Below are 19,040 nucleotides of genomic sequence, written 5' to 3'. Positions count from 1 at the left end.
CACGGATGAACTCGTACTGCCTGTTGCGAAGCTATGCCCTATTTTATCCGGATACGGCATTCATTAAGTTTCCCTTAGAACTTCAATTTTTAATTACCTACATATCAAAAAATAATTATTACTTAACAAAGCACTCCTAGGCATAGAACATAGAACCAACTTGAACTTAACAAAGACATAGAAAGTTTCGCAAAGGAAAACACGCTAACTTAATGCGCCGGCGTCGGTTGGCGTGACAACCACTTCCTGTATGTCGACCATTGTTTTGTACAACCGTGAATAAAGCTATAAGTGTACTTTCTCGTTGTATATAGGTATGTATCTGTATTGTGCAGGAAGTCTTGTAAGTAAGTATACTTATTTAAGTTATAGTGGTTGAGAAAGTTACTAAGTATGTTCGTTATGTCCGTGCTTTGCTGGTTACAAGTCTGTCCGTATCTTTGCTAACATTACAGCCAACTAACTGTTCTAATGTGGTTGCACCCACTTTCTGAGGGAACTAATTCCCGTACCTTGCAAAAATTATTAAAAAATGATATGCTACGTATCATACTATTATTCAGATGTACTTATAGCCAACTAGCTGTTCTAATGTGGTTGCACCCGCGTTCTGAAGGACCTGATTCCTGCAATCGGATAAAACTAGCCTACCTATGTCCTTTCTCAGGTTGTACACTGTGCGTGTAACAAAACTAATTTAAATCGGTTCAGTAGTTTTGGCGTGAAAGCGTTACACCCAGACAGAATTACTTTCGCATTTATAATACAAGTACCTAAGGGCTCTTTAATACTAAAAGGTTATTAACATTTGCCCTTCATACCTTCATTACACTACATAAACTTTTTTGCAGTACAATTGCATGACTGACATTTTTAAACTCGTTTGTTACGCGTCAGCCAGTAACATTACCGCAGGTGTAAACTAACCGCCTGTAACTGTCCTTAACTGTCGGTAAAAAAGTCCGTTGCATGCTCACAGTACAGGCAAACTGCAAACTTTTCGTTGGCCGACAGTTGTCCTGATATTTTGCAAAAAAAAAATCTTCTATACTAATATTATACAGAGGAAAACTGTTTACTTTTGTTTGAATGATTTTTTTTTGTAATAGATAAACTCGAAAACTGCTTGACTGATTTTAATGCTTTCACTATTAGAAAGCTGCACTCTTCCCGAGTAACATAGGGACGAGTAACATTTTATCCCGGTACGGGTACTTTCCACGGGACACGAGCGAAACCGGGAGAAAGCGGCTATAAAAGAATATCTTGGTACATTTCAATTTCAATGTTCTCAGTCGGTCTGATACCGGCTAAAAACCTGAACGTTTCTAAGTGCGTACTACCATTCATCTTCATACAACTTTATGAGCCCAAACAAACTATCGGCCGACTAAAAGATTGCAGTGTGCGAGACTAACCGTTTTTACTGTAAGTAGAAATAATGAGGGTTGTAAGTTACTTTTTACTGTTGAATCGTTGGAAATTAGTTACGTAATTGGTTTAAATCTGTGCAGTTTAAATTGGGATGCGATTAGTGAAGCCGGGAAGTAATTTACTTCGTTTGAGCTGGCTTGCCTTGTGGTAATATTCTTTTGTGGTCGCTTTTGAAGTTATTTTGTATTATCCCTAGTAAAAAGTAGCCTGCCTTATTTATTCTGATGTCTACCAAGTTTCATAAAAAATCCAATCCGTAGTTTTGTATGGAGAGGAAAATGTCATAGATAGAGCGAAGTGGAAGAAGAAGATACGGAAAGCGGATCCCGTCACAAGACGAGATAAAAGTTAAGAAGAAGAAGTTTTGTATGAAAGAGTAACAAAAATACACATCTATTCGTAGCATTAGTAAGTTGGCAATAACCTAATGAATAAACAGTATAAATAAGATATTAATCTGAAATGAGACTATAAAAATAAAAATCTCGAAGAGTTTTTCTGCACTTAAATAAATGGGTTATAAGTAGGTAATAAGTTTTTTCTTTAACATGAAAGGAAAACAACGTTTTTGCTTACATTTAAAAGCCAGTGACCGAACTATTTGACATTATAACGGCGATGGTGTACTTTTCTAAAGGTTAATTATCATTAAATGTTACACATACATCGGTAAAGGGGATCTAAAGATAATTTGTGTTGATACAATTGAAGCACAATGTTCTTTAACACACCTAGTTTATAACAAAATTATTTTATGTTAAAACTAGTTTTCACCCATGGTTTCACCCGCGTCCCGTGAGAACTACTAGCTGTAGCAGGACAAAATATGGCCTATGTTACTTGGGAAGAGTGTAGCTTTTCAACAGTATAAAATTTTTTTAAATCGGTTCAGTAGGTTCGGAGCTCTTAGGGTACGAACAAACAAACAAAACAATTTTTCCACTCTATAGACTAGCAATAGATGATGCACTTTATAGATTGGCAGAAAACTATTTGTTTCTTAATATACCTACCTAAACGCTAAAGCCATGTATTCACTGGGAAACAATGTTTCAGATACACAGTTTCTGAAACATCACGTAGATGTTTACAGCAACAATGTTTCGGAAACTCTGCCGTCCACCTCGTCCACAGAAACAAAATTATATGTTTCAGAAACACGAAGATATTGTTTCTGAAACAGTGTTTATAAACAATTGTTTCTCAGTGAATACATGGCTTAAAACAACACAAAACTTACATAAAAAGATCTCCCAATACTAATTTCATGATCACATAAACATTTCAAACAAACCTCGCTAGCAGAGTCTGCTGGGAAAATTACGGAAAATATTAAAAAGCAGTTTCAAATGTGACCGTTGAGTGAGACTTTTCTATTTAGTTCATTTTGTTTTTATCTCTTTGTAATCTCTCTGTGTCGCTATTTCTTGTGTTTGTGGTACAGTTTTTATTCTATTTAGGTTTAAATTAACTACTGTTGGACTATGTTGGAACTGGATTATATTTTTATTAGGTTCTAGTTGGTTAGGTTTTAATTAGAGATCAATCTTGATATGACTTTTTGTTGAAAAACTCAGTGTAAAAATGAAGTAAATCAATAAAATCATAATTTTCAGCAGCAGTTTATTTGATTAATGTCTATTTGTGTAAAAAGTTTTATTAAGACTGTTTAGATAGATACATATCTTACAAAATGAAGTATAAAAAAAGTCATATGAGACACAAAGGACGATATGAATTTGTCTTTTTCTGCATAGTATATCTAATAAGTTTTAAAAGTCGTGGTGGCCTAGTGGGTAAAGGACCAATCTCTCAAGTATGAGGGCGCGGGTTCGATCCCAGGTCAGGCAAGTACCAATGCAACTTTTCTAAGTCTGTATGTACTTTCTAAGTATATCTTAGACACCATTGGCTGTGTTTCGGATGGCACGTTAAACTGTAGGTCCCGGCTGTCATTGAACATCCTTGGCAGTCGTTACGGGTAGTCAGAAGCCAGTAAGTCTGACACCAGTCTAACCAAGGGGTATCGGGTTGCCCGGGTAACTGGGTTGAGGAGGTCAGATAGGCAGTCGCTTCTTGTAAAGCACTGGTACTCAGCTGAATCCGGTTAGACTGGAAGCCGACCCCAACATGATTGGGAAAAAGGCTCGGAGGATGATGATATATCTAATAAGTTTTATAACAACAAAGCAGAAGAGAAATTTCAAAATACGTAGTCGTTTATTCCAAATTGTGTATCGAAAAATATTAGTCTGATATTGTAGTGTCTTCTCTGTGTGAGATATCTCCATCCAAGTGTGTGATAATAAATAGGCTTATATTTCATGCCAAGGATTCAAAAGTCTAGGTTAAAAATGTGTGCTATAATACCTTCTAAATGTATTGACTATCTTGATGTTATAAGGGCTAAGTAAGCAAAAACCAAATTGAAATTAGTTCCAATAAAAACGCCAGCTTTTGAAATGCAAAACGCTTGGGTAATTTAAATCCTGCAGCTTCGATTTTAATTATCAAGTTAACTTAGTCAACTGTATAAAATTTCAGTTTAGTTAAACTGAAGCTAAACTTGTTAATAGGATTAGTAGAATAGAAGTCACTATCTGTAACATTAGAATCGAGTGTTAACTGAGGGTTTCAAACTTGAACGTTTAGTATAATTTTGCATCTACTATCTAATTTTCTTACATGGTTATAGCAACCGCCCGCGGGTTGACCCGCGTTACCCGAGATTAATATTTATCACACATGGATTAAAAGTAGCCTGTAACCTTCCTCAATAAATCGGCTGTCTTACACTCATAATTTTTCAAAAAGGTCCAGTAGTTGCTGAGATTGGCGCATGCAAACTCACAGACAAACTCTTCAGCTTTATACATTAGCTTAGATAAGATCAACAGAGAAAAAAATGACACTTTACACGGCTCGCGAAAGATATATGCCTACAGGTAACGCTCTTCGATCAAAAGGTAAATCAGGTATTCACCTATTTCGAAGCCGCGTTATCTCAAAAGGTACCAAATTAAAGTCCTTGGATATATCGAATTGAATACGAAATCGGTACAAAAATTTTCCCCGAATCAACTCGATTTCCAGTGACAAGATAAGTAGCTGCTACTTTCTCTTTTCAGTCCCAAATAGCTATGGAAATGTAGCCATTACGTACCTTTTCTTTTAACATAATTTTTATTCTAGAATCCTCGTTTTTTCCCCCCCCGATTTTAAACCATCTTTTTAGGTTTATAAGGTGGATTTTTGTTTAGCTTTTGTATCTTAATCTCAGACACGAAATAAACAAAAGGTTTTCAAGTAAATTGGATAGATTTATTGTGATATAACTTCGCCAGCTTTATGCGAGTAATAATTGAATCGATTTATCATTTAAATATATCGAGTAAGATTTCATTGATGCTGTTATCTCGCTATTAAAACTTGTGTCTTAATTATTTTAAGTTTGACTGTTAAATGTTTTCATAAGTAATTGAATAAACAATTGGAGTGTTAATTTTTTAATGAATGCGACGGCTTTCAGCTTCTCTTTTGATGTTGGTTTACATTAAAGAATGTTGAGGCTCTTAAAATCAATACCTATTGTAGTTTTCGTTTAATATTGTTTAACGTTTTTTCTAATCAGTCAGTCACAGCCTTTTTATCGTCTCACTCCTGGGCACAGGCCTCCTCTCACATGGAGAAGGATTAAGCTTTTCTTATAGATTAGCTAAAATACACACGTTTTTACTCATATAATAAATGTAAAAGAATCTCTGTGATTCTCGCCTCCTGAACAGATTTAAATGAATAGGCTACTTTTTACCCGGGATCTGAAAGGAAGTGTTTCGTTGGCACCCGTGTGAAACCACGGCTAGCTAGTTTTTCATAATATTTACATCCCTTTATATAGATCTGTTTGAGATTATCAATCAAAACAGCGGCTACATAATATAATCATGTTTAACATTCTTAGCTCGTTTGTCATATTCGTTCGGCTATCATTTGAACATCTTTGACAGTCGGTACGGGTAGTCAGAAGCCAGCAAGTCTGACGACCAGTCTTACCTAGGGTTACCCGGGTAACTGAGTTGAGAAGGTCAGATAGGCAGTCGCTCCTTGAAAAGCACTGGTACTTAGCTGCAACCGGTTAGACTGGAAGCCGACCCCAACATAGTTGGGAAAAGGCTAGTCAGAGGATGTTTAAATAACTTATTACTTAAAGTTTATCTAGACCTTTTCATCTTCACCGTCCTTTAACTGAACTTAACCCTAAACCACCAGACGGTCCCTTGTGAGATTAATTAGTCAACGCTTTAAAGTCCCAGAAAATCAATAGATATCGAATAGGTACTGTAAAATTGTATATTGTATAACAAAACCGTTTCACTTAATCCTAGCTTAAGTGAGGCAGGTTGATTAATCGGTCTAACATACAACTTAAGGCTAAATTTATATTTTCTTTATTAGTTGATGCTTTTATGTTTATCATAATGTACTAAATATTTATTTTCTTTTGGATTAATAGATACCTACTTAAAAAAAAAGGGAATAGTAAATTTCAAAGGTCGTCAGTTTAGAAAAGTAAAAAATAAGACGACATAAGTAATGGAAGAACAGAAAAGAAAATATACCTACCAATTTAATATTCTATACCATATTAATAAAAAGCTGAAAGTTTTATTTGCCCGAACGCGCTTATTTTGTCATTACAGAAATGCCAAATCAATCACATTCTGAAACATGAGTTTTATACGTTCTGAAATGCAGTTTACTTTTTTCTTTCATAGAGTTATCCGTCGATCTATGGTCCTTTATTTAAATAAAACTCAAATATCGTTGAATGCAGACAGATTTTTATCACCAATACCAATTACGTGAAGCTTTAAAAGCTACAGATTGGCTGTACACAGTTTTTAATCACAGTAATGCAGTACAGTCGCGTACAACCGTAGAAATAATGAAATCGTTTAAATTGAAAGCGCTAGGGTTTTCACATCCAGTAATTAAGTACCACGGAGTAAGGAAAGATGAGTAATCCAGGTAGGTCAGGCGCCTTCTTCTAGCTTAAATAGGTACCAAAACGATCAGTTACGAGTAAAATAACAAGGCGTTCGGGTTCTTTAAGGCATCTGTCAACGATTTTTGGTATTACCAAAAATAGGCGGGTCCAAAGGACGTGTATAAGGGTGAAGACGGTAACGTTCATCGTCCCCCGCAATTTGGCGCGCTACTTTCTTAGGAGATTTTCCGTTATGGCACCTCCGATAGTCATTTTGTTCTCCGTGCTACGTACCAACTGCATACCGATGACAGGGTACTGGTGAGCGCAAAGGGGCTTCCCTAACCTTTTTTCGAATGAAAATAGACTAACGAACTCTCGGCGCTGATTTGTGGAGCTGTTTTTGAAAAAATGTTTTCTTATTTCTCGTTTTTCTTTTGACTGCTTTGGTCTGGCGGGTTTCTGTACTTTTTCTTTGCTTTGCCAGTTTTTTTTGTAGTGAATATTATTTCTAGGTGAAAATGAAAATTACCCTGCTGCTAAAGAAACCTGTTTCAAAGTAGGTAAAATGAAAACTATGGTACCTGAATTTGTGTGAAAAATATTTCACACTTTTGTTTATACAAAAATGCTAATATGTAGTTAATTTTAGCAAATACAATTAAATCCTGAATTTCATATTTAAAATTGTATTTTAATTGTGAAATGTAAAATGTAAATGGGTCATTCAAATGCAAACAGCGTACACATTTAATATGTAATTATAGATTTGTTATAATTAAATCTATGGATGGAATAGTCAATTTTAACATTATTTTCGTAATTTGGACGTACCAAATGTGATTGAATAACCATATTTTCTATTCTGAAATGTATGTCGGATATGATAAAATTTGAATGTTAATTAACTGTAAACTCATGTTTTTATTCAGTCGTTATTTACGCTGTTACGGTTAAACAAGCCAGTAAAAAATCAATGAATTAATAGTTTGTATGCGTTTTATTCTGAATTGTATGAATCAAGTTAAATGAACATTTTATATTTCAGTTCTAATAAATTAAAATAAAATAAATTTTTGATAAAAACAATCTCAATAGTGCTTAAAGAAAAATAAGTTCAAAGCACTTTTGTGATCAACTGTACTGTCTAGTCCGTACTACCCGCAGCACTTTCAATTTACTCATTGTCTTTGAAAACAATATGTTATGAAAGTTCCAAGTCCCTTGTTTGTGGTATATTTTTTATCTTTATTTCATCCCGATGGTTAGAGCATTGAATCAACCGGAGCCGCTATGAGAACAAATGTCTACGTGAAAAAGTCTGTAACGCAACAATTAGAGATAGCTCATTCATTTTTTTTTCGATCACAAGGTATCACACACAGAATTAAATGGAAAAACACAAGTGCTGAAGCCTGTAGCCCGCTACGGTACCAGGACTTCCGGTTTTCACTGGAAAGAAAATCTTCGTAAAGTTCAACTTTGTTGTCAAGCCAATATGAAAATCCAACTTTCCTTTTTGAAAGTTTACTATTTAAATTCCTGTCTAACGACCAGTATCATTTTGAACACATTGATATAAAAAACCTCTGTACTAACGACGAATGAGAGGAACTTTCGTACCCTTAGTAGAGGGAGAGGCATAGCAATGGCGTCTACAGTTGTTAAAATTATCTAAGAACCGAGGCAACGTGATACGATTTTACACGCTTTACGTTTTTAATTTTTTTGAAAGTCTGTGTGGTCGAGCCAGCTGAAATTTAAACGTATTTTACGGTATAGCGAGTTTTAATACTTTTTTTACAATTATGTTAGGGATTCATTTTAGGAATATAATTCGTATGATTATTTACATTGAAGATTTTGTGAAAAAACGTAACAGTGCGGTTGTTCAGGTAGGGTTAACTTAAAAATGCGAATCGGGCAGCTAAATTTGTTAAGTCAAAATTTTAATTGTTTGATATTTAAAGAATCATAATTTGAATTTTTCAGATGGATATCGAAACTTAGCAATTAAAATTAACGTGTTCGCTACTGCTGGGCCTGTGATAAATGACAAAAGAGATCAATTTATCCAGGACAAAATTGTAAAGCCATAACCGTTCTGAATCATATTATATCATTCTCAATTTAAAAACATATCGAACACAAACATTTAACGAGCCAATAACTCACTATAGTTCGGCCATTCAGAGAATGCGTTCCTGACACGTCGCGATTGAACTGACGACGTAACTTTGCAATGGCGTTGCAGTTACGATAAAAATATTTTTGCTGGTTGTTTACCGTTTTAACAATTGAGGAGCATTAAAACAACATTATTATATCAATAATCAATGAATGTTATTACGTCGTCAGTTCAATCGCGACGTGTCAGGAACGCATTCTCTGAATGGCCGAACTATAGCATTCGAAGTTTAAAACTTTTTAATTTCACAGCAATGAACTCCTGAGCTGTGTCAGTGTGGCCGCCATTTTGAAATTACGCGGAAAAGTTGTAATGTTGACAGCAAAGAGTTGAGGTTGTATATGATGTAAGTGTATTTTCTTTTTTGATCGATAGGTTTTTAATGTAAACAGTAATTTGTGTGAATTTCTATTTTGTAAATAACAAGCTATTTCACCCTCGTCCAGGGGTAACTGCAAAACGTCAATCGATCTGCTAGTTTTTCAGTTTATTTGGTACAAATAATCAAATAAATAAGAATTAAAACTGTTAATTACTTAGGTACTAAATGTGCTTACAACCACACAAAACATGATCTTTTTTTTCTAGGTCTTTAAAATGAACGTGCTGAAATGTCTTAATTTATTGACCTAACCTAATTTTAACTACGAGAAAAATATGCAATTAACATGATCTCACATTTATGATTCACTCATTCTCAAGTTAATTTCACCCAGTTCATAACATGCTCATAAATACGACGTAAGTAATTCAAGCGAACAAAAATAACACCCATATTTTGGCAAAATAAAATTCTATTCTCCAAAACCTTTAGAAAATATTTTTCCAACTGCATTCAAACAAAAATATTATAAAAGCAAAGAAAAATAATTGATGGATTGTTCAATTTTCCGCGGAAAGAGTCGATCGATCAATTACTGGTCGTAAAAGGGTTCGATGCTCGGCTGATGCATTTGTAGTCTGTTCAATAGATGTACGTAGTGGGACGTTTCAATCACTTGGAGCAATCAGGTTGAATTAGACGTGTAGATAGTCTGTGGTCCTGAGAAATTGTGGGAGAAAGTTGACTGTATCATGCTTAGGAAGTGTTTATTGGTACATGTGTAGGTAACCCCATAGTAAAATCTTTGAATATTATTTCACAAAGAATTCTTTCAAAAGATAAGTACTGGTAAATGTACCACGCTTGCAAGCCCCAAATAACTTTGCAATTATGAAGTTGAAGAAATTGAAGAGAAGCTTTACTTGTCCAAAGTTGACCACTATTGACTACAAAATAGTAATAACAGAACTGCGGTTATATGGTTAACTTTGAAACTGCAAAGTTATCTGGCACAAACTGTGCCTTAAGGTACTTAATCGGTAATGTTCAATGCATGTCGTTACGAACTTTCAACCAAAAAATAGCTATCCAAAACGAATCACCATCAAATTGATTCATCTTATTGTCACGAACGACCGGTGCGTACTCTTACGCAACTAACAGCAATACAATGGCGATTGGCGAACACTTTCTCTAAATCGCTGTAGGGTCAACGCACTAGGTTCCGTTGGCGATAAACCACCCACCCATTGAATGTGGAAGAATAGCTACTGACAGCTACTGAGTATATTATTGTCCGTGGTTCCGAGAGCATGTACTTGTAGTTGTCACTTCTGTTTGAAATCTCGCTCCGGTCGTGTTGGATTGCCGTCATATTGAACTATGAGCGTAAGGGTAAAGAGAGTGAGCCTTTATACGCAAATGCTTATGCTTTCGATGTAACATGCAGTGAAGCTTACCCAAGCTGCTTGCAATAAAGATCATAAATACCATGGATCTCCCATAGTTATCTCCCATAATGCGCTTATTTAAGATACTTTTTTGAAGTCAGGGGTGTATTCAAAACCCAATCGTGGGATATTCATAACCATCTGACCACCAATTAGGATAAATTGAAATGTTTAAAAGTCTCTTAAGAATTCTTCATGAATAAACATCAATGTACTTATAAGTTTTTATACTATTGATGCATGAAGATCGTAAGGTAATAAGGTACTTAGATACATTGTTAAAGCAACAGCGAATCGAGAGAAAATTAGAGCGGCGCGAGTTCCCACGGTGCTGATTTCGAAACTTATCGTCAATCTTGACGAGTTTATTGCGTGCATGAATAGTAGTATTATCTAGCTGTATCTCATCATTAAACTATCAGCCGATAAATATACTATGCATGTGATAAACGACGAAATTAACATGCTTTATGAGGCCTCGCAGACTGCAAACGTTTGGTCAGCCGATATTTTGTTCGGGCTTATAAATCAGTATGATGGAGATGAAAGGTGCTTTAGGTACCAACAACAGGCAGGTATCCGATTGGTGTAAGAATGGCTAATAAGTTTGATTAAGTTCACGATTACCATCAATATAAACTGTCAAACAACGATCGTGTCAACGTGTCAAGATGGAACCACTCCAAAATGCTTGGTATCAAGTATCGGCTGACAGTTTAGTCTGCAGTTTGGGCTCTGAAGTTAGATTTCCACGATATCCATAGGCCGTCACTCAACGGTGATTCGCTACATATTCCCATGCCGTTGTTCATAGTTGAAGAGTCTGATACTCTTTGATGCCCTACATAAAGCGGATTCATTTGGTGTTTTTCCATCTGCCAAAAAAGTCTAATGGGTTGATAGGTATGCCTTTCTTATTTATTTAACTTGGTCTTCAGCTTCCAATTCCTTACCTATGTAGGAATAAGTAGCATGGACTTACCTAAAAGAAATCTTGCAAGATGAGTCCTATTACCAGTTTTTGCCACGGTTCTGATGTCTTCATTTTATTGCTCAAAAAAACCTTCATGCTTTTGCTGCATAGAATAACCATAAAAATGGTATATTGCACAGCTTTACATAATTACCGATAAATTCGTAATGGCGTCATGCAATTCTAAACGCATTGAGTTTCACATAAAATGGCACTCACATCAGTTCAGGTAGGCAGTTTTAGAGATTTATTTCGAAGCTTTCATGATATTATTTTTGAGTTAAATAGTAGGTAGAGGATATCAAAAAGATCCGATATGGTTAGAGAAAACGGTTCCTTTATTCCACAGACACGTCAAAGTTATGTAGATATAGTATAAAACCTCATTTCTAACCAAGGGGTATTGGGATGCCCGGGTAACTGGGTTGAGGAGGTCAGATAGGCAGTCGCTTCTTGTAAAGCACTGGTACTCAGCAACATCCGGTTAGACTGGAAGCCGACCCCAACATAGTTGGGAAAAAGGCTCGGAGGAGTATAAGACCACATTTTTGCGTGGAGTTAATGGGTCATTCTAAGAAAGACATGAGTCAACAAATTAAAAATTTTCAAGCCTTCGAGGTAAAACCTTACTATGCTTGTTGCCATAAAATGTATTTTTCTTCAGAACCTTTTTACCCTTATAGTGACATTTAGACGGAGCAATAAGAATCTACACCCACTTGGACTCTGCACAAAGCTGCAATATATTTCCAATTAGAACAGAACTCTCTAGAAAGTCAGCCATCTTGGATATTTTCTTTCACATATAAACTCTGTGAGTAGCTCACTTTGGTCATTTAACCTGCCGGAAACGCCATTGAAATGTCTTATAGCTAAAGGTACCAGGCTACCACTCTTTCCAGTATAAGTTTATGCTTGTGTTTGTCCTGTGTGTGCGTAATGTAATCGAAAATGCATTGGTGAGCGATAGCTAGCTATTTTTTGCGTTGCCTCGCTCCCACTCGTAAATTGCCGGTCTTTTTAGCCGTCTTCAGGAAAGGGTTCTCAATTTATGTTATACTTCGGCCGTTCAGAGAATGCGTTCCTGACACCTATCAGTTAGTCACGACTAGTGATGGGCACAACATAACACTGAGTTCGTTACCGTTCCTTCAAAATGAACCGCCGCATTATTTTAAGATTATTTTCGTTTTAAATTGGCGGAATCATTTGTTTTATATATTTTAGTTATTTAAGTGGAAACCAAAAAAAGGTAATATTCATATAATAAAATTGTTTTATTTATTCTTTGTTACAAGTACATTGAATTGAATGTGCGAACAGAATATTAATCAGACTCCGATTTGCTTGAGGAGGTGGTGTCTTCATCATCATCTTCGCCTACATGTATAATTATATTATTATCAATAACAGAATCAATCCTGATATCTCGGTCTAACAAAAGCCGGGTAATCAAATAAAAACAGATCGAAAACACTTGAAAAACGTGGTCTATGCGCACGAAACGACAACGGACGACTGTTTTAGCGTCACAAAATGGCGGCCCATAACGCCATTTGGGGTTACCATTTTTAATCTAAGTATAAAAATGCGGTTTGGTCATAGTTTTATTTTTATATTTCATAAACGTTATAATTAAGTCTTATAGTCCATTATTTTCCAATTCTTAAAAAGAAAATCAAAACGTATTATTTTATATTATAACTGTATAAGAACAGATTACGATACTTGCCTGTTATTTTTAGCACAGCACTACAAAATATAAACCGCTGACATAACCTTGTAATAGCGCAGTATAGATTTAGAAAAATATTGTTTACCAAGTTATTTGACACTCAGTTTGGCACAAAATTATAACATTCATTGATTATTGATATAATAATGTTGTTTTAATGCTCCTCAATTGTTAAAACGGTAAACAACCAGCAAAAATATTTTTATCGTAACTGCAACGCCATTGCAAAGTTACGTCGTCAGTTCAATCGCGACGTGTCAGGAACGCATTCTCTGAATGGCCGAACTATAGTGCGCGTCTCTCAAGTTCGAAAGAACCGATTTTGATGTACACAGTATTTTTCAGGTTTAGAAGGTTTTGGGTATATTTTCGAAGTCAGTTGCACTTTTTTTGCATATTTTGTGCGTATGACGCATCCTGTTGTTTGGATAATCTAAGGTGGCTCATTATTTTGCATTAGAAGCGCTCTTGTCGTATATTGAAAAGTACGTATTGTTGAAAAGCAATTTGTTTTGTCGCAATTGCATACAGATTTCCTATTTTTAGAATAAATATTGTACAATATCAGTGTTATTATTTAAGTACTTTAGTTGTTACATTGCGTTCTGATAACAGTTGTATTTTATTTTTAATTTTTTTATAAAGTGAGACTTTGACCGTAATTTGTGTTATATTGGTAGACAAATGTTTATTTTCATTTCTATATGTACTGAATATAATAATTTATATCGTAGTTACTACATATATTTATTTTATTGCGTTTTTTTTTCAGTAGTGTAGGTTTTTTTTTACACAAATATGTTTGTTAATATTTCAATAAACTACACTATAAAAAATCACAAATTCCCAGTACAAAATAATAAATAAACAAACAAAATAAATTGGAATACGCAAAAATCCATAGTTTGAATTCATTGAATTCAATTTCAAAATTGATTTCCAGTTGAATTTCTACAATTGGTTCTCATTGGAAATTCATTAATTATTTCGATTAATTGGATCTATAAGTCTCAATAAATGAAGTCAATAATTAACAAAGGTAAAACATTTTGTATTTAATGATTATGTACTTCGTAGTAGCTACCAAGAATTTTGAACGTAAGCTTCATTTTGTATTTAACTATGTAAAATACTTGTAATTTTAATAATAAGGTAATTGCTCTCCTCACCGCTGCCCATGTGGTGAAGCTGTCAGCAGCCTTGGACACCACGGCTTGTCATGTAGCCGCAGCGCCGGCCGTTTTGCACGGCATGCGAATATCAATGACATAATCCGTCGCGCTCTTGTTGCCGTCGGCGTTCCAGCCATATTAGAACCCAATGGTCTGGCACGCGACGATGGCAAGAGACCAGACGGTATGTCGTTGTTCCCGTGGAAGATGGGTAGGTCTTTAGTATGGGACGCGACCTGTGTCGATACTCTTGCACCATCTCACCTTCCTAGCTCGGCGCGATGTGCTGGTTCCGCTGCTGCGGCTGCAGAGGACCTCAAACGGCGCAAATATAGTACCCTGGTGGGTAACTATACCTTTGAGCCGTTTGGGGTTGAAACCCTCGGGCCGTGGGGTCCAAGTGCTCATCTCCTATATAAGGATATCGCTAAGCGACTTGCTGACACTTCAGGTGACCCAAGGGCTGGTTTTTATTTTGGCCAAAAAGTAAGCATTGCCATCCAACGTGGCAATGCTGCCAGCCTCTTGGGTACACTCCCGGTGGGCAGCGATGAGGAGGAGTTTTTTGATGCAATTTTTTAAATATTTTTATTTTAGTAAGTGTATAATTAGGTAATAAGTTAGTTGTATGTTGTATATATATTTATTAGTAACTAATTAGCCGTAAAATTAAATTATAGATAATTGAAAAAAAATTACTATGTAATTAAATATAAGTTTTCTCCTTAGTGATCCAAATTCGGTTAACTTCAATAGCCAACTAATAATAAGACCGACTTCACAAAACACTGAAAGGGATAAAATAAAATTTTTGACATGGTTCTAGAAGTCGATTTCTGAAAGTCTGTTTGTTTTGTTGAACTGTGTTTATTTTGTCACCGACTTTTAGAGCCATATGCTTTATTTTTTCCGTTTTTGTACTCAGTTTTTATTTTTGGGCTCGATCAAAGGACCCAGCAGATACGCACAAAAACATGCATGAAAGTTTACCTAACAAGATAGCCAAGATACCTAGGTACCTAGGTACCTATGATACCTAGACCATAGTTAGAAGGCAAAACTACAATATGATATCGGTATAGCAATTAGGTATATTTCTAGTTAGATCTATGAATAGTTTCCTTTGATAGTCAGCTTTGTGATTGAAATTCACGCTAATTAATGTCAATGGATACGCCATGAAGCTTGTTGTTGAGGACTAGCCAGGTAAGGTAGATGCATGTTCATTTAGGAAGTTAGGTACGAATAGTTCTATGTAATGAGGTGGTTATTCTAGAACTTGGATAGAAAATCACTGTTATATGACAATAGTTGCGTTAAGCTCTGTGGTTTTCATATACTTCATCACTGGAAAATTTTCTTGCAGTCACGTACTTACCTATACCATACCTATTCAGGAATGAATTTTATCCAGTGCGCAAACTTTGTCAAGTTACTTATAGTTAAATATGTTTTATAGATACGTATATTTTTATTTTGTCGTGTTTTAGTACAAAAAAGAAAAGTTATTGATATCGAAAGATGTTTATTTTGTAACCGATTGTACGGTCACAGTCGTCATAGTAGGCACGGCGGCAACGCGAAACCGGTTTACTGACGCGAGCGCTGCTCCAAGCGCGTAAGAATAGTTGGTATCCATATTTTGCTGATTTTGGGGCGGACAAAAGAATGAAAAAAAAAATGTTTACTGATGATGCAGATATGTTCTATTAATGATGCTGGACCACCAGTTTTTTTTTGCGCACTGCTTAAAATTCATTCCTGTATGTATACTACAAAATACTTAGGTAGGTACTTGTTATTTCCACATATTAGGTATGTTAAACTGTGATGATGCGAGCAAATTTTAGGAATTGTAAACATATTTTCTTATTTATTTCATAATTTATGTACACACTGTAAAGGATATTTTGTAATGGCATAATACAATGGGGGCTACCGTTTTTTCTTTCACCAGATGGCGCGACTGTAGCGTGAAACTGCGGCTATCAAAGTTCGTATTATGAGCGCCAAAACTTATATCTACATTAGATGATTATATTAAATCATATTTAATATAATAAAACTATAATGTGGACGTATTGGCGATGCCACAGTGTTGCGCAGTGCCGTTTTGCTCGAAAAAGAAAGGCGGACATAAGTTTCCGAAAGATAAAAGTGTGTCAGAGCAGTGACATTTATAGATCCGTAATCTGTATTTGCCATAATTAATCTAAAGTATTGTTAAATATTCGCAATATTAATTTAATTAGAAATATAAACCCGCGTGCGTAAAAAAACAGTGACATTTGACGTTTCGATGACCTTACGCTGCACAAGCGCCTCTAGCGGCAATTTCATACGCGGTAGCCCTCATTGAGTACGAAAGTACCTACTGCTTATTTCTAAAGAAATATTTTCTTGTGATTGGATGTATATAAAAATACCAAACAAAGATTACACCTATCGACAATAAAGCTACAAAGTGACAACATATTGACATAAATTGTAGCCACCTCGATGCTTCTAATTCACACTCAATTTATGAAATGACGCCGACTTATCGGCGAAGCTCAAGGACCCAATTTTACGGTCCAGCTGAGTATTTTTCAATAAACCTCGTCCTTGGTTTGTGGGAGACAGATTGGGACCTCTATGGTCGATTAATTTTGTTATACAACCTTTGTAATAAAGAGTACATATTTGTGGTGTTATTTATGTATGTTTAGGCCTTTTGTTCCCGTGGGGCATAGAACAGATTTATCATATAGGGTTCGACAACGAAAAATTGGAAAAATAATTGCGTACTTATATAAATGAATGCAAAAAAGCTATGTCTGTCTGTTGCGCTTCCATGTCAAAACTATTCTACCGATTTAAATGAAAAATGGTGCATAAATACTCTTGGGGTCCGAGAAACGACATAGGCTACTTTTTATCCGCTAGCGGAAAGTGGTTCCACCAGGACGTGAGTCAAACCCTGGCAACAGCAAGTCTTAAAAATATCTCAAATCCGTCTCAAAGTCATATTTTTCTTGTAAGAATTTTTCATGAATAATAGCGAAAACATTTACCTAAGTGACAGAATAATAAACATCAGTCATAACACTTCATCCGTGACAAGGTAAAATAAATAACTAATTCTTATTAAAAAATAACTCGAGTACAATGACCCCGCATCAATCCTGTCGGGAGATTCGTACCTAAAGAGTATCTCACACAATCGCGGCGCAAGGGGTTTATTATAGGGCTCCCGTGAGCGAGCTGGCCAAACTGCAGCAGGAGGTGGCTCGTCTGACGGCCGCCCTGGAGTCTCTCGTGGAGGAGAACAGGAGTCTCCGGGCGGACCTCGCCAAGATGCGCGAGCAGGAGGCGGAGCGCGGCGGGGCCAGGCAACAGGCGCAGACTGCGCCGGCTGAGAGCCAGATCCTGGCCCTAGTCCGTCAGGAGATGGCGGCCTTCCAGGCTCGCTTCTCAGTCCTGGAGGGCAGGGTTCTGCGCCCCCCCCTCGCGGCGTCGAAGCCCCCAGCGGCCCAAAGGGCCTCCTATGCGGCTGCGGTTGCAGCGGCACCCCCACCCAGAAGGGGACCGCCGAGCAAGCCCCCTGTCGCGGCGCCGAACGGACCGACCAGGAGGGCGCCCGCTCAGCCAAAGCCCAAGACCGCAAGGGCGGTCCAGGCGCAGAGGCCCCCGGTGCCAACGTCAGCACCGGCTCCGTCGTCGGCACCAGTGGCGAAACGCCCTCCAAAGCCGACACCGTCTGCGGCCCCTACCTCTTCTGCCACTGAGTCTGAGTGGCAGGTGGTGGGGGAAAAGAAAAAGAGGCGGAGGGCGGCCAAAGCGGCCAAAAAGAAGGCCCAGAAACAGCGGCGCAGGGAGCGAGCCGCCGCGGCGAAACTCCGCGCCCCCAAAACCGCGGCTGTAGTAGTCACACTACAGCCGGACGCGGTCAAAAGGGGCGTGTCGTACCGCGACGTGCTCGCCCAAGCAAAGGAGGCGGTGAACCTGCAGGAGCTGGGTATCGCCTCCGGCCTCCGGCTCAGGGTGACCGCAACGGGCGCCCGAATGCTGGAGGTCCCAGGAGCGGCCAGTGGGCCCGCCGCAGACGCTCTAGCCGAGAGGCTTAGGGCGTCCATAAGTGCGGACGACGCCCGAGTCTCCAGGCCCCACAAGTGCGCGGATCTGCGCATCATGGGCCTGGACGACTCAGCTACTGCGGAGGAGGTAGTGGCCGCCGTCGCTAGGACGGGTGGGTGCTCCGCCGACGAAGTCAAGGCGGGCACCATACGTCCCGACTTCAGGGGCACGTGCACCATCACGGTGAGCTGCCCCGTGACGGCGGCCAAGAACATTGTTGACGGCCGAAGATTGCTGGTCGGCTGGGTGTCGGCGCAGGTTAAGCTGCTTGACCCCAGACCGCTGAGGTGCTTCCGATGCCACGTCGGGCATCATGTGGGTGTCCGTTGCACCTCGGAGGTCGACCGCAGCGCCCTCTGTTTCCGCTGCGGTCAGCCCGGTCACAAGGCCGTGGAATGCAGCGCCACGCCGCACTGCTCTGCATGTGCGGCTGCTGGCAAGCCGGCCGAACACCGGGCGGGGAGCAAGACCTGTGCCCCACCCGCCAAGCCGAGTAAGGGCAAGGGTCGGCCGTCCGTCGTTGCCACCGCCGCCACCTCCGCAGTGGCCACCACCGCAGCTCCTGCGGCCGCCGCCGCCCCCAACGCTGCCGCCGCTGTCGCTGTCGCCACTGCTGCTGCCGCTGCGCCCGCGTCTGAAGAGGAGGAAGACGTGATGGAGTG

At 38.2% G+C, this 19,040-nt stretch overlaps 1 protein-coding gene across 5 annotated transcripts in view; it reads left to right on the top strand.

Moving 5' to 3' along the window:
* LOC124638665 (rho-related GTP-binding protein RhoE-like) overlaps nucleotides 1-19,040 on the top strand; it is a 161,687-nt gene that overhangs the window by 23,929 nt on the left and 118,718 nt on the right. The gene's annotated exons all lie outside the window — the stretch shown is intronic.

The sequence above is a fragment of the Helicoverpa zea genome, chromosome 18 (genome assembly GCF_022581195.2).
Source record: "Helicoverpa zea isolate HzStark_Cry1AcR chromosome 18, ilHelZeax1.1, whole genome shotgun sequence".
NCBI classification, from domain to species: Eukaryota; Metazoa; Arthropoda; class Insecta; order Lepidoptera; family Noctuidae; genus Helicoverpa; species Helicoverpa zea.
Note: the sequence above shows the minus strand (reverse complement) of the source record. Positions and strands in the feature narration are given on the sequence as shown.